The following is a 13,023-nucleotide window of genomic DNA, read 5'->3' on the forward strand; positions in this document are numbered from 1 at the left end:
GGGTGCCGGGGCTGCCGGGGCCCCTGCGCCTTCGCTGGGGTCCCGCCGTCCGGGTGGGCGCCCCACGTCCCCCCTGCTCCCCAGCTCGGGGCCACAGCGCTTCCCCGTGACACCGGGCATCCCCGTACGGCACGTGCGGCCTACGCAGCCGCATCGGGACACCCCGCATTCTTGGAAAACGTGGGGTGTAGGGCATGATCCCACTTAAAAGAACCCTACTGGTAATTAAACGGGCCCACAAATCACCCAGCAGGTGCCACGTGGACTCCGAGAGAGCCCCGGGTGCCGTAATCTGAGGGGTGTCTCCAACGAGCATGACTTCTGCACGCTGCAATACTTCCAGTGGTTCTTCAAGCTCCGTTTTTTTCTCTTACAAAGCTCGCCCCCATAGACAGCTCTGCCTCTGAGCCCCGAGCTCACAGAAGTGCCTTATAAATAATAAATACTGTCTTTGTAGCACCATCCTTGCTCTGGGCTATATCCTGCAAGCTCTGCGCGCGTGAAGCTTCTTTGAAGAGGAGGAACATGAGGAGCTTGCAGGGTTGGGTCCGACGTCACGGCGTGGTGCTTCGGCCTTCAGTGGGAGTTCGGCCTGCGTATGGCCTGGGGGTCTGCACCCAGGTCCTGTGGGATGCCTGCGGCTTTGGCGGGGAGCGGAAAGGATGGGCATGTGGGAAATACCACCCTCTGATAGAGGAGACTGGGTCTTTACGTGACTCTTCACATGGCTCCTGTTGCCGCCCGCCCAGCACCGTGTACCCAGCTTCAACGCGTCCCCCCAGGCGGCCCAGGTTACACCACCCACAACTCGTTGCCTTTAGATATTTTGGAAATCAATTCCATAACACTTAACACTGCCTTCTGTAGTTTCTGACCCCGTGTCCCGGGTACAAACCCCAGAGCCAGACCATACAGCCCTTGTGCCATATACCCCTCTGCTTTTCCACCACTCCTCAGGCAGGAGAACTCCTGCTCTCGGGCTTTGTACAAACACCCACCTGCCCCCGGGAAGTTAATGAGCAAGGGCAGGGTATTTATTGCCAACAGGCTGCTGGGCAAGTGGGACCTTCTGCAGGTGGCCCCATGGTGTCCCAGAGCCCAGGAAACGTGTCCCCGGCACAAGCTGTGAGTGGATCAGGGTTTTTTTGTCAGGAGTGGGCGAGCAGCGTGGGAAGGCTGCGGTGGCCCAGGCAAAGCCCCCGGCAGCAGCAGTAGGGGCTGGGGGCTCGGAGGGGGATGTCTTGGCTGTGGCAGGGCAGCGGGAGGAGCAGCAGCGCTCCTGAGCCACTGCCGCTGGGGAGAGCTCGGCCAGGACGGCGTGGAGTAGGAGGAAGGAGGTCACTGGGATGCCAGCCCTGGGCTTTGGATCCATTTTGCCCAATCCCTGAGATCTGCGAGGACATCGGAAAGACGCTTTGCCAAGAAATGTTTCAAACCCTGCCTTGTGCAGCGGCCGCTCTCCTTTTGACCCCGTTGTGAGCCCCAGCCCCGGCCGCGCCGTCCCCGGAGCCTGCGCACGCCAACAAGTTGCAGTGGAAACAAAGGCAGTTCTTGCTTCAGATTCTTCAGAGATAGCAATATGTCAGGAGCCCCTGGAGAGGCTGAAAGTAAATGAATCAGTGCTAGAAAGTGAAGGATATCATCCGCGCTGAATGGTGAAAAGGAGTCCTGAGCAGTATCTTCATTGATTTTCCTGTAATTGACACAGCGGCTCAGCTCGCCGGAGGCTGCGGGCGAGAGGAGTGGGGAGGCCCCGGTACAGAGCTCCCGGCCCGGGAATGTTGCTCCTCAATTAGGTGGCTTGGTTTTTGTGTGAAGCTTTGAAGGAGGAGGTGGGTGGGTGGGTGAGCCAGTATTTTCACTGTTTACAGGGTGTTTTGCAAGGTGCCATGTAGCCAAGGGGCAGAGAAGGACACGTCCCGCGCCGCTGGGGTGGGTTACACCAAGTCCTCGGCGGGTGATAAACACCCCTCCTTAAGCGATCGTGCTTGCTAGGAGAGGAAATCCGTAGGAATTACTATTTCGGTTAGATCTGAGGCTCTCCAAGCAGGAATGGGCAGGGCAGGACCACCAGCTTGGAGGCCCTCACCGGCCATCAGCCTGTTGCCAATAAGAAAACAACATCCAGCAGATGCATCTGAGGGGATTTTTATGGAAAAGACTGCAGAAGGGAGGAAAAGTGTTTGAAACAGAGACAAGGATTCCGGCAGGCGGAGCAGAGGAGAGACGGCATTTCAGCGGAGGAGAAGTGCAGCTACACCACATGAAAGGAAGCAGGAGCATCGATTCGCTTTCACGCCCGACGGAGGAAGCACCCGTCGGGTTGGCTGTGCGCTTAGGAAAGGTTCCTTCTGTTTGACTTATTCATGGAGACGGGACACGGTCTTTTTAACTGGGATTGAAGATTTGCCCCCACTGAAATCCACCTTTCCCGGGCTGTATTTGCGGTTTCCCTCCCTTCTTTGAAGTTGGTGTTTAGGGTCTCCAGGCATAAGGGGGTCTCGCTCTGACAGACTGCACCCAAAATAGTTTCAAAGTCTCTTTAAGACCAGGTGCTCGCAGCCCGCTGGTGTGTGAAGCTCTATGAATTTATTTACCGGGAGCGTTCTCCCTCCTGAGCCGTGTTTAGCAGACAAGGCTCCTCCTTGCAGCCTCTCCACTCATACTGGAAGCGCGTTCCCCGGGGAAGGCGGCGAGGAGCGACGCACCCGCGGCTGCCGGGCGGACAAACCGCGCTCTCCCCGCGTCTTAAAGAGGTTGCAGCTGCCAACTGAGGCAGGAGCCGGTCACAAACGGAGAGGCACAGGGGACAGCATCACGGAGGGGGCTTGGGGCCTAGGCTGGACCTGGGCGGGACACAAGGGGGACCCAGGTGGGACATGGGGGCACACAGGCAGGACACAGGCGGGACCCAGGCCAGACCCAGGCTGGACTCAGGCGGGACACAGGCTGGACCCAGGCCAGACCCAGGTAGTACTCAGGCAGGACCCAGGTGGGACCTAGGCTAGACCCAGGCTGGTCCTAGGCCGGACCCAGGCGGGACCCCGGCCGTCTCAGCACCAAAGTGGTTTCCCTGAGTCACTGCCCTGACGAAGGCCCCGTGGTTTCTGCTGATGCTGCGCAGGGGTAGCTAAATGCTTTGTTGAACGCCTGCCCGAGTGTGCCTAAGTGCTTTCAGCCCGGGTGGCTGCTGAATTGGGTTTCCTGGGACAATTATTTTGAACATAAGTACCCAAAGTCTGCTTGAGTCCTTTTCTAAGTGCTTAAGTTATTTTGTTTTAAAAATCTGGCACTGCATCCTTATACCTGCGGTCAGACCAGTCCCAGATATATATTTATTTTAATTATATTTGCAAAAACGCTTGCTGGACATAAAGGGCACGCCTCCCTTTCTGACTTTACTGCGTACAGTATTTTCGTTCAGGCTCCGAGCCCCCACTTTTCTGGCAGCCCCAGGAGCCCACTGCCTGTCCCCCTGTGCCCCAGGCAGGGGCTGCCCCACGTCTTGCTCGTGTCCCACCAGGAACGTGTGGACATCCAGCCCCAAGCGTGCGTGTAGTCGCCTCCTCCACTTGCTGCTGCTGTAAATGCAAGACCAGGCTTAGTTAGGTGGAGCTTTGCAAGCCTGGCAGGGGAAAGGGAGGCAGAAGTGGCAGCCCTGCCAGGGGGGAAGCTCAGGCACGGGCAGGGGATGGGGATAAAGGCGGCAGCTGCTCGCACCAGCGTGGGGGGCTCCAGCTCTCCATCCCACCTCCTTTAACACAAGGCACATCACTGGTGGTGCAGGCAGGCAGGCAGGCAGGAGGGCAGGCAGCTGCCTCTGCCCAGCTGGCAGCGACCTGTGCTGGCCGGTGGAAGTTCCTGGAGACTCGGGGAACACAGAGACATCTGCCCCGGGCCTGGGGAGACGGCCAGCTCCCACACTGGTACTGCTGCTTCACCTAGGGAAACCACCAGGGAGTTCCTAAAGGCTTCAGGACTGAAGCCAGTCCTCTCTTTTAGTAGTGTGCTGTGCTTTACAAAGGTCCCGCCAGCTGGTTTGCGGCGCTGCCTTACGAGTCCGGAGGGATAATTACTGCACTTTCCTCCCCAGGGAAACCAGAGAGGTCCCGGGGCGAGGGGCAGGAGCAGCCACACGCCAGGGACCCTCTGGAGCGGAGCAGGAGGCAGCGAGCCCAGGGGTGCGCGGCACTCCAGGGATGTGTCTGTCGGTCTGTCCGCCTGTCCGAGGACAAACAGCCCTGCTGCGGCAAACACTCCTGAAAGGAGAGTGAGGGAGCGGTCAGCGGTGGGCATGCAGCTGAGCCTCCTGCAGCTTACGTGTATTTAGACCTAATCCTCCGCACTGAAGAAAAATCCCAAATCTCTTCATTTTTTAAAGGAGTGATTACCATAGACTCTGGAGTGATTGAGTAAAAATTAATCCTGGGTGGTGAGGTCCGTTTGGGAGCTGCAGTGTGGTGCTGGCCAGACGTAGAAGCAGCTGGTAAACCAACCTGAGTGAGGGAACGAAGCTCTGGTTGGGCTCAGATCCCAGAATGATCTCGGCTGGAGAAGCCCCTGCAGCTCCTCCAGCCCAGCCATGACCCTCACCCCGACCATTCCCAACTCCCCCAGACCCCTCAGAGCTGGCTCAGCCGGGTTCCCTCGGTGTCGGGGGCTCATCTGCTCGCCTCCGCAGGAGCAGCAGTCTGGGGGGGTGGACTGGGGGTGCTCCGTGGCCCCGGGGCTCCCAAGGTCTCCCCGGGTCTCCCCCACCTTGGGGGCTGTGGGGCAGGCAGGGGTTTGCTGGGAAAGAGCCATTGCTGGTGGCAGGGACGGCACGGAGCACCCCAGTGCTGTATCGTGGGGGACATGGGCTGACGACTCTGGTGGCCCTCGTCCACCTCCCAGAGGCCTTTTCTTACAGGAACCATCTCAGAAGGGACTCTGGCCTCGTCGGCACCATCCGAGGAGACTCCAGGCTGCCCTCGGCCATGCTCCAGGCAGAGCTCTGTGCCCCTCCTCGGGGCTCGGGTTCAAAAAGGTGCTTAAGCTCAGCATTCGGAGCGCGGCATCCTCCTGCCAAGCGTGATGGATCTGTGACTATTCCGAAGCCATCCATGAATATTGCATGTGGATCCACTTATTGGAGCCTGCGCTGCACGGTTGCCTGGCTCTGGTTTAACAGGCGGCTGTCAGGAAATGCAGGCAGGGGAGGAATAGCTGGAGAGAAGCCCCTCTGCTGCTCTTAGAGGCAGGAGAGACCGGTGGGTTACCCCTGAGCTGAGCCCGGGGGGACACTGGCAGGCGCGGGTTTGGGCAGAGGCAGGGTTTGAGCTCAGCATCCCGTGTCGGTTCCGTCCCCCGGCGGTGGGCTGGTGGCCGGGTTTGACCAGCACGTGGAAAAGCCCCTCTGAGTGGGACTCGGGCAGTAATTTACTCGGTGACATTTAGTCAGAAGTTGGAGGTTATGCCGTGGTTTAATTTTACGCATTAATCAACAGGAGAGGGAACGTTTTATTTGTGCGTAGATGGCCACCGTCCCTCTCCCATTTACACTGTGCGGCTCCATTGATTTCATTAGGATCCGCCAGGCAGAAATGAGAGCGGAACTTGGCCCCCTTAATTAAGACAACTGTTGCTAAAGGCAGAATGATGGAAAATAATTAACCCCGTAAAAAACACAACAATGCTGAGAAGGAGAAATACATAATTTAGGAATCAGGAGGCCGTTATGCAATATTAATTGCAGACAGCATGTCTGAACAGCACGACATACCGAGAGTCGTGCCGCTCGTCACAGAGCAGCTGGAGGAGGCCAGGTTTGCTCCTGGCCTTGGATGAAGAGCCCAAAGGTGCATCCCTGGAGCAAACGGCTGCCAGGGTGGGCTGGGGGGGTCTGGCTGCATTCTGGGGGGGAGCAGGGGGGCCTGCGCAGCTCTGCCAGCCAGGGGAGCCCCCTGCCCTGCGGCGTGGGGAGCTTGTGGCTCCCCGCCCAGATCTCTGCTGGGCAGGGACAAACACGCTGCCTCCTCCACTGGCAGAGGCTCAGCCAATTTCATTAATTAAAGTTCTAATTGTGCTAAGGGAGCTTTGACCTCCTAGGAGGACCCTTGCCCTTCTTTGCAAAGAAAATTGGATTATTCTTACTAGGGCTGATTGTCAGTGCCTTCCTTGCTGCTAAAATATTCTCTCTACATCCTAATCAAATGACTTAAAAAGGCCAAACATGGAACTTTCAACAGCAATAAGGGATACGCCTATTTATTTAAACAGGCACGAGAAATAGTAATTCAATGGGCAATTTCTAGAGAAGGCTATAAATGAATGCAAACAGGAGGTCCACTTGTCTCTGATGATGCTTTAAGGATTGGACACTGCCTTTAAAAGCTCCTCCAGTGCATTCTTTTTAGCACAAAAGCATTACTTAGGAACCAGAGAAATGCCTTAGAGCTTGGGATTGTTCGTCACACCAGGGATGGGGAGAAGAGCCGTGAGTAGCTGGGCAATTTTAGGAGGAGGACGTGACCGTGGTTGCACGGCAGCCAGGACCCGGAGGGTGACGATGCTTGTGCATCGTTAGACCGGTGGCAAATGAGCACCTGGGGGGGGTCTGGGTAAAAGGGGGGCTGTGGCAAAGGCAGGGCTGCGGCAGGCGGGCAGGGAGGGCTCCCAGCCCCTCTCCTTGGCTGCAGCTCCAGCAGTGTACCTGAGGGGAAGGGCACGGCGACAGCATGGGGCTGTGGGGCAGCACGGGGCTGTGGGGCAGCAAGGGGGGTGTGGGGCAGCACGGGAGGAGGCTCTGCCGACCTCTGCCACGGGCTCCCGCAGGGGCTTCATGGGCCGAGTGCGTACTGAAGCCATAGCACCCAACTGCGGCACTGTCATGCTGCCTCATCTCTTGGCCAGGGCGTTATTTCGCCATAGACAAAACATTTTTATCACGTTGGCTCCAATATTTTACGCTCCAAGGCAGCTCCGTAATTGTGGGAGGGAAAGATATTGGTGAAAAATCAATCCGTGCTTATTTCCTGTATCATTGTCGTTAATGGCAAAACTGATAAGAGCCATCTTCTTGCTTAATTGTTAGTAGGTAAAATTGGTTACGGAGGAGTGTTGGCTCCCGTTGGCCTCCTGCTTGCGGAGGAAAGGTTGAGGACGTGACTAACGCAGGGGTGCAGAGGTAGATAAACCAAGAAGAAAATCCTCAGACTGACTTAAAATCTCAGTGCTGCTGGGCCGGTGGGCTGCAGGGCTGAGCAGTTTAATCTGGTGGAACTCTGTTCTCCTCCCCTGCCTTACGCACTTGGTGTCATCTTTTATGTAAATCTCAACCTCCGAAGCCAGCCCCAACCTGGAGTTCCCCAGGTTCGTGTTTTGCTGACGTACCAGAAGAAGGCATCTTAGTTTAGGGAGCTCTTTCAAGGTCGTCCTTCTCGGATGACTCGGTCCCAGCCGGGCACAAGGTTGGTGCTGAGCTGCTCCTTGATGAACCAACGGGCGTTTCATGGGCTCCTGGGCGGCCACGCGATTGCTCCCCACCGGTTTGTTGACATTCATGAATAACAGGCCAAACTTCAACCCACAGGGATACGTCTGTGCAATTAAAACATTCCCTAGTATTATCCACAACTATGAACAAATTATTTATGGTAGTTTCACAGCATGCCGAAGCGCAAAGGTGAAATAAAGCGGACTCTTGGGGTTTTAGCGTTGGTGAGTCACGGCCAGGCTCATGCTTAGGAGGACTTTGAGCTGAGGCGGGCGCTCTCGCAGCTGCCCTTAGTCCCGGCCATGCCCGGCGCTGGCTTTCGTAGGCCAGCCGTCCTGCCCAAGACGCAGAGGTGCACCGGAGGAGGCCACCCCTCACCCAGCGCGTCAGCGAGCTGGGCCAAAGCTCCCAGGGATGCCGGTAAGACCCGCAGCTCCTCCGGGCGAGGCCGCAGTGGCCGCGGGGCAGAGCCAGGCAAGGGAGGAGGTGGCTCATTTTGGCAGGGCTGGAAGAGGCCCGGCTGTGCCGAGCCCCCACCCCGGGCAGACCCCCATCGCCCTTGGGCGCACACGCTTCCTCTGTCCCGCAGCCTCCTTTTCTTAAACACTAAATCAAGAAATTATTTCTTAAATGATGGTAATTTTATTTTCTAGTCCTGGCTAATGAGCTCTTTGTGTAATGAATCATAAATTACTTAGAGCAAGATCTTTCTTTTACTTAGAATGGGTAAAAAATAGGTGGCGTCTCCAGTCTGCACCCGCCTTGCCCACACCGTAGAGGATTTTTCCAGCAGAAGCTCAGATATGCGCAAGCCCTAATTTTGCAGATAAACAGCTTCTATTTCATTAAATGAGCCCTGCACAGAATGTTTGTCTTAGTTATTTCCAGAAAATTAATTCATAGAGTTTAATCTGTTTAGCATCTGATTAATGGGATTTTAAATCACCCCTAATAATGATAATAAAAGGCTTAAAGTAATAACTGAGGAAAAGGTGTGTATTTGTCTTTGCTATGCCCATTGTCCTGACAGTCATCAGCGCTGCACAATAACTCATGATATTTGGCATTGTTTCTTTCGGATCTATTGATCAGATGGAAAAAACAGACCTTGTTTGAATCTGATTCATTTAACCATTTTTGTAAAATTACCTATTATCGGGAGAGGTAGTTCTGAAGTGAGCACTTCAGCCTCCTTGAGTCAAGACACATCTGTACCACTCACTCCCGTGACACAAATACCATTAAGCCCCTGTCTCCAATAATTAAATGCCGGCTGCATGACACCTAAAATCATATTTGTTGTCAGATATGGCACAGGGTACAATGGTGATGTATTACAGCATAAATTCAGCGTAAGAGTAACCACGCTACAGCAGAGACATTTGCCTCTAGAATGTTACGCTGGTGTGTGGTTGGCTTTTATTTTGTTAAAACATAATAAAGGGTGTGTCAGGCGCGTGCCAGAGCGCTGTGAGAGGTCCCGCCTTGCCGTGACACTGCACAGAGCTGCCGAAACCAAACACAACTCGGTGCCGACGGGGTCAGGGCCCGTCCTTCTCCTTCAGGGGATTCTCACACCTGCTAAACCCTTCCCACGGCGTGGCAGAGCGGCTGGGTCCCCACGGTGGCTGCCGCCACGCCAGGAGGGGCTCGGCTCTGCCTTGCACCGACCCCCTTCCCTCTTCTCCCGGGGGATGTCAGCTCTGCTCCTGGCCCTCCCGTGCTGCTCCGCGCTCCCCAGCAGCCCCTTCCCTCCCACCAGGCCGTGCCGGGGCCGTGTGCCGGGGCCGTGTGCCGGGGCCGGGATGGGATGAAGCTCTTACGTGCCAGTGCCCGTCAGGTTTTGTCCCGCTGGCGCAGACAGGAGCGAATGCTTGAGAAATGTGCTTTTATTTATTTATTTATTTATTTATTTATTTATTTATTTATTTATTTATTTATGTCCTTGTCTTTTAAAGGAAAAGTTGATTTTCACAGGATCAATCGCTTTCCTGTAGGGGGATGTAAGTATGGCGCAGGAATAAAATAATGGGGAGACGGATCGTAGGTGGCAATCCCGCGCGGCCGCAAGCTGCTCTCCTGGCTGGGACAGCCTTCGCCTTCTCCCGTGGGAAAAACACGTGTTTTTTTGCCTTTCAGGGGCCTGAAGCTGTGTGTTTTTGGCGCTGGCAGGGTGAGCTGGAGGTCAGGGTGCGAGCGCAGCCTGCTGCGCTTTCCGGGGAGGGATCAATACTCCCGACCAGCCACACTCACGCGCTCTGGCCGGGGAGCGCAGGGAGGAGCACGCGGAGAGTGGCGAGAGGCATCCTCTGCCTCTCCCCGGGTTCCTTCCCTCTCCCTGCCTGAAACTGGAAAGAAATGGATCGATTTTTTACTCTTTTCGGGGTGAGGGGAAATTGCAGAATGAAGATGACTTGAAAGAATGAGATGGATGGGAGTAACTGGAGCTCGTCCTCCACAGGGGAGAAAAATGCAGCACAAATGATGATGTTAGCTCTCCATCCTTCGGTCAGGGGTTTTATACGGAGCCCATCACGGAAGGAGTGTGGGCTCTGCTAACGCAGGTGCCTGTGCCACCTCAGTAGTCCAGCGCCAGCAGATACTCACAAACAGTAAAAAATTTCAAGTCCCCTCGGGGTTGTCCACGGAAGCGAGCTGACTGTTCCCCGCTGGTGTCTGCGGCCACGCTGTCACCGCGGCAGCGAGGGGACAGGGCCAGGCTTGTTCTGAGGGGGCAGTGCCACCGAGCACACCTGGGGACTGTTGCAGCGGGTGCAGACCATGGGTGGCCACCCCGGGAGGGCATTAGCCCAGCTCTGGTGCTCCCAGTAGAGTGGCAGGACCTTGCAGGTGCTGTGGCCTGCTGGGGGGGGTCCAGGGGTCCGGGGGTCCGCGTGCCGGCGGGAAGGAGGAGGCGTCTGCATGGGGCTGGCAGCCTGCGAGTCCTCCAGCACAAAAGGCAACAGCCTGGTGGCATCACCATGTCCAGGGGTTAGGCAGCGCCTCCCAAATGCATATTTTTTCTCTTTTTCCCCTGAGAATTCCCTTTTGCCCAACAGGCACGTTCCTGACGGAGGTGCTCTGGGCTATTTCCACGGATGGCCGTCTCCCGGCGGAGGCTGCTTAGGAAATCCATCACCATTTTTACCCTCTGGTCTTGGAGCTTATTCGAGGGGGGATGCTGGGGGCCAGGGGACCCCCGGAGGGGTGTTCCTCGGGGGGATGAGAGTCCCCGCAGCTCCCGTGGCCGCTCCTGCTGAGCGGAGGGCCGAGCTCTCCCTTGCAGAGCAGTTATAAATTCCCAGCTTAGCGGGTTCCAAGCTGATTGCCTTTCCTCACGGTGTCTCTCTGTAAATGAGGCTTTTCACAGATGACGGATAGAGCTGCTCCTCCGGAGCATAAATCCTCCCCAGCCCAAAGTACCGCCACAACCTGTTTAACAGCCTGGCTTCCCGGCCGGCCGGAGTTCAGCTCCTGGGGATGACACAGCGCTCCGATGGCAATTCCTCATCAATTAGCCCTGTCTGCAGTGCCGGGCCTGCCCGTCGCAGCCCCTCCTCGGGAGATGCTCTGGTCCCAGCTGGGTGCTCACCCCGGTGCCCCAGTAAACCTCCTGCCCAGCATTACCCATCTCTTCCCCTGGCCAGGCCGGCGTTAACCAACCCGGAGGGAGAGGACGGGGTTCTCTGCATCCCTGCGGGCTGAAATGTGGTTTTCCCTTTCTCTGTCAGGTTCTCCAGGAGGCCTTCCTCCTCTTCCTCCTCCTCCTCCTCTCGCAGGATGTGCCATTCATCCCTCTTGCTGACGGCTCTGAGGGGTCACGGTGCTCCCCGGGATGTTGGGGCTGAACGAGGCCCAAACCTGCCTGCTGCAATTAGCCCCGAGGGCCATCTGCCCCAATTAGCGACCTCCATCACTGCTCTCTCATTTCCCCAGCCCCCGCCTCCACCGTGCTGCCTTGTCGTGGAGCTTTGGGATGGGGACACCCCCGCCCCGGGTCCCTGCCCAGCCCAGCCACCCCTGCTGCATCCACGTGCTTTGAGAGTCGCCCCCGTCCCCTCCTCCTTCTCCTCCTCCACTGCTTCGTCCTCCCCAGATCCTCTGGTTTTAACACCTTCAGCAGCCCCCCCTGGCTTCGGGAGGGTCAGTGACTAGTGACCATCAGCTCTGCTCCTCCCCTTCATAAGGGACATTAAGCTCAGTATTTCTTCACGTTATAATTTACTGCCATAATTTGTACAAGTTTCACTTTTATTTACTGGTTGAGCATCTTTCCCCCAGAGGATTGCAGGGTAGTTTTAGTCTCAAGGCCCATTTTTTCAGGCTTTTCCCACACTATTGGCTTCGTTTATTATCTTCATTTCTTGTAGTGGTGCACACAGATTTTCCCTGGGGTTTTAAACCCAACCTCTGGAGGAGAAACCTCCTGTTTAAGCACCGAGGTGGCCTCGTTCAGGGCAGGCTCAGCCCACAGACACCTCACCTGCAGGTGCATCCACAGCCCCGCGTGCGGGGGACACGATGGGCCCGTGCTGCGAGTGGGGAGCCCCGGGACCTGCGGGGAGGGACCACGCTCCTCCCAGTACAGACAACCCGCCGGCGAGGCAAAGCGGTGTCACTTCCCTGAGACCAGTACCGCGACGCTGATTTACACCCGGGGGAGTGTTGCCAAATATGCCGTATCAGAAGGCACCACCTTGTACCCTCTTACCCCATAAACACGAAGCCCAGCCCAGCCCCGAGCCCCTTCTCGTGCTGCCGAGGTGTGATTTGGAGGAATCAATTTTGCCCATGATTCAGATTACTTTGCGCTGCAGGACCGTGCCAGACGCAAAGTTTGTAGAGGAAGACAAACATTTATAAAATCATCTCCATTTTCAGAGGCGAGCTGGTTATGAACCTGTTCGCGAGTGAGCCCGCATTCCTGCCGAGGCAGGAGACGCAGCCCGGTGCTCATTACTCTGCTCCCAGATGAACAGTAAGTCTCTGGAACAGTACTTACAGCCTGTAATAATATTACTGCTCGGTCTGCTACATGGTCCCTCAGTCATTTTTTCAATTAAAAAAGGACCAATGCTCTATTAACCTTTTGCCTGCTACTCCATTCTTCATACAGCCACTGGCCTGAGATTGCAAGCCATGTATTAAAAAAGGCATATATTACTGTAAACCATCTCCAAGTTTTCTGTCATTAGAAAGATGAAGTATCATTTTTTTCATTTAAAAATATGAGACAGTTTATCAAATTCACAACCTCTGAACTCGCAGTGAAATCTCTTTGTTACCCACGAGGCAGAAGGTAGCTGGGGGGTGCCTGGCCGGTCGGGGTGCCCGTGGGCTTGTGCGCGGGACCGGGGGTCAGCCGTGCTTCCGACAGCCTTTCTGATGGGGATGGATGTGTTCTGCCTATAAAATCCTTCAGCGGGAAACATTGGCAGCTCGAGTAAATATTATAAATAAACACATCTGTTTTCATCACGCTGGCGTATGGATTCCATGGACTTGCTCTTCCTTGGCCATCCCACGGCAGTGCCAGTGTGCCCGCCCTG

General features: G+C 55.9%; 1 long non-coding RNA gene across 1 annotated transcript in view; it reads right to left on the reverse strand.

Annotated features, from left to right (window-relative positions):
- Window positions 1-7,570, reverse strand: part of LOC113489723 — a 9,931-nt gene extending 2,361 nt beyond the window's left edge. The window contains exons 1-2 of the long non-coding RNA XR_003400086.1: window positions 7,559-7,570; window positions 2,072-2,074 (exon numbers count right to left, since the gene is read on the reverse strand). This is a non-coding gene — a long non-coding RNA (uncharacterized LOC113489723). The remainder of the gene's footprint in view (window positions 1-2,071; window positions 2,075-7,558) is intronic.
- Window positions 7,571-13,023: the final 5,453 nt, after the last annotated feature.

Source organism: Athene cunicularia (genome assembly GCF_003259725.1).
Source record: "Athene cunicularia isolate RWA chromosome Z unlocalized genomic scaffold, athCun1 chrZ_part1, whole genome shotgun sequence".
NCBI classification, from domain to species: domain Eukaryota; kingdom Metazoa; phylum Chordata; class Aves; order Strigiformes; family Strigidae; genus Athene; species Athene cunicularia.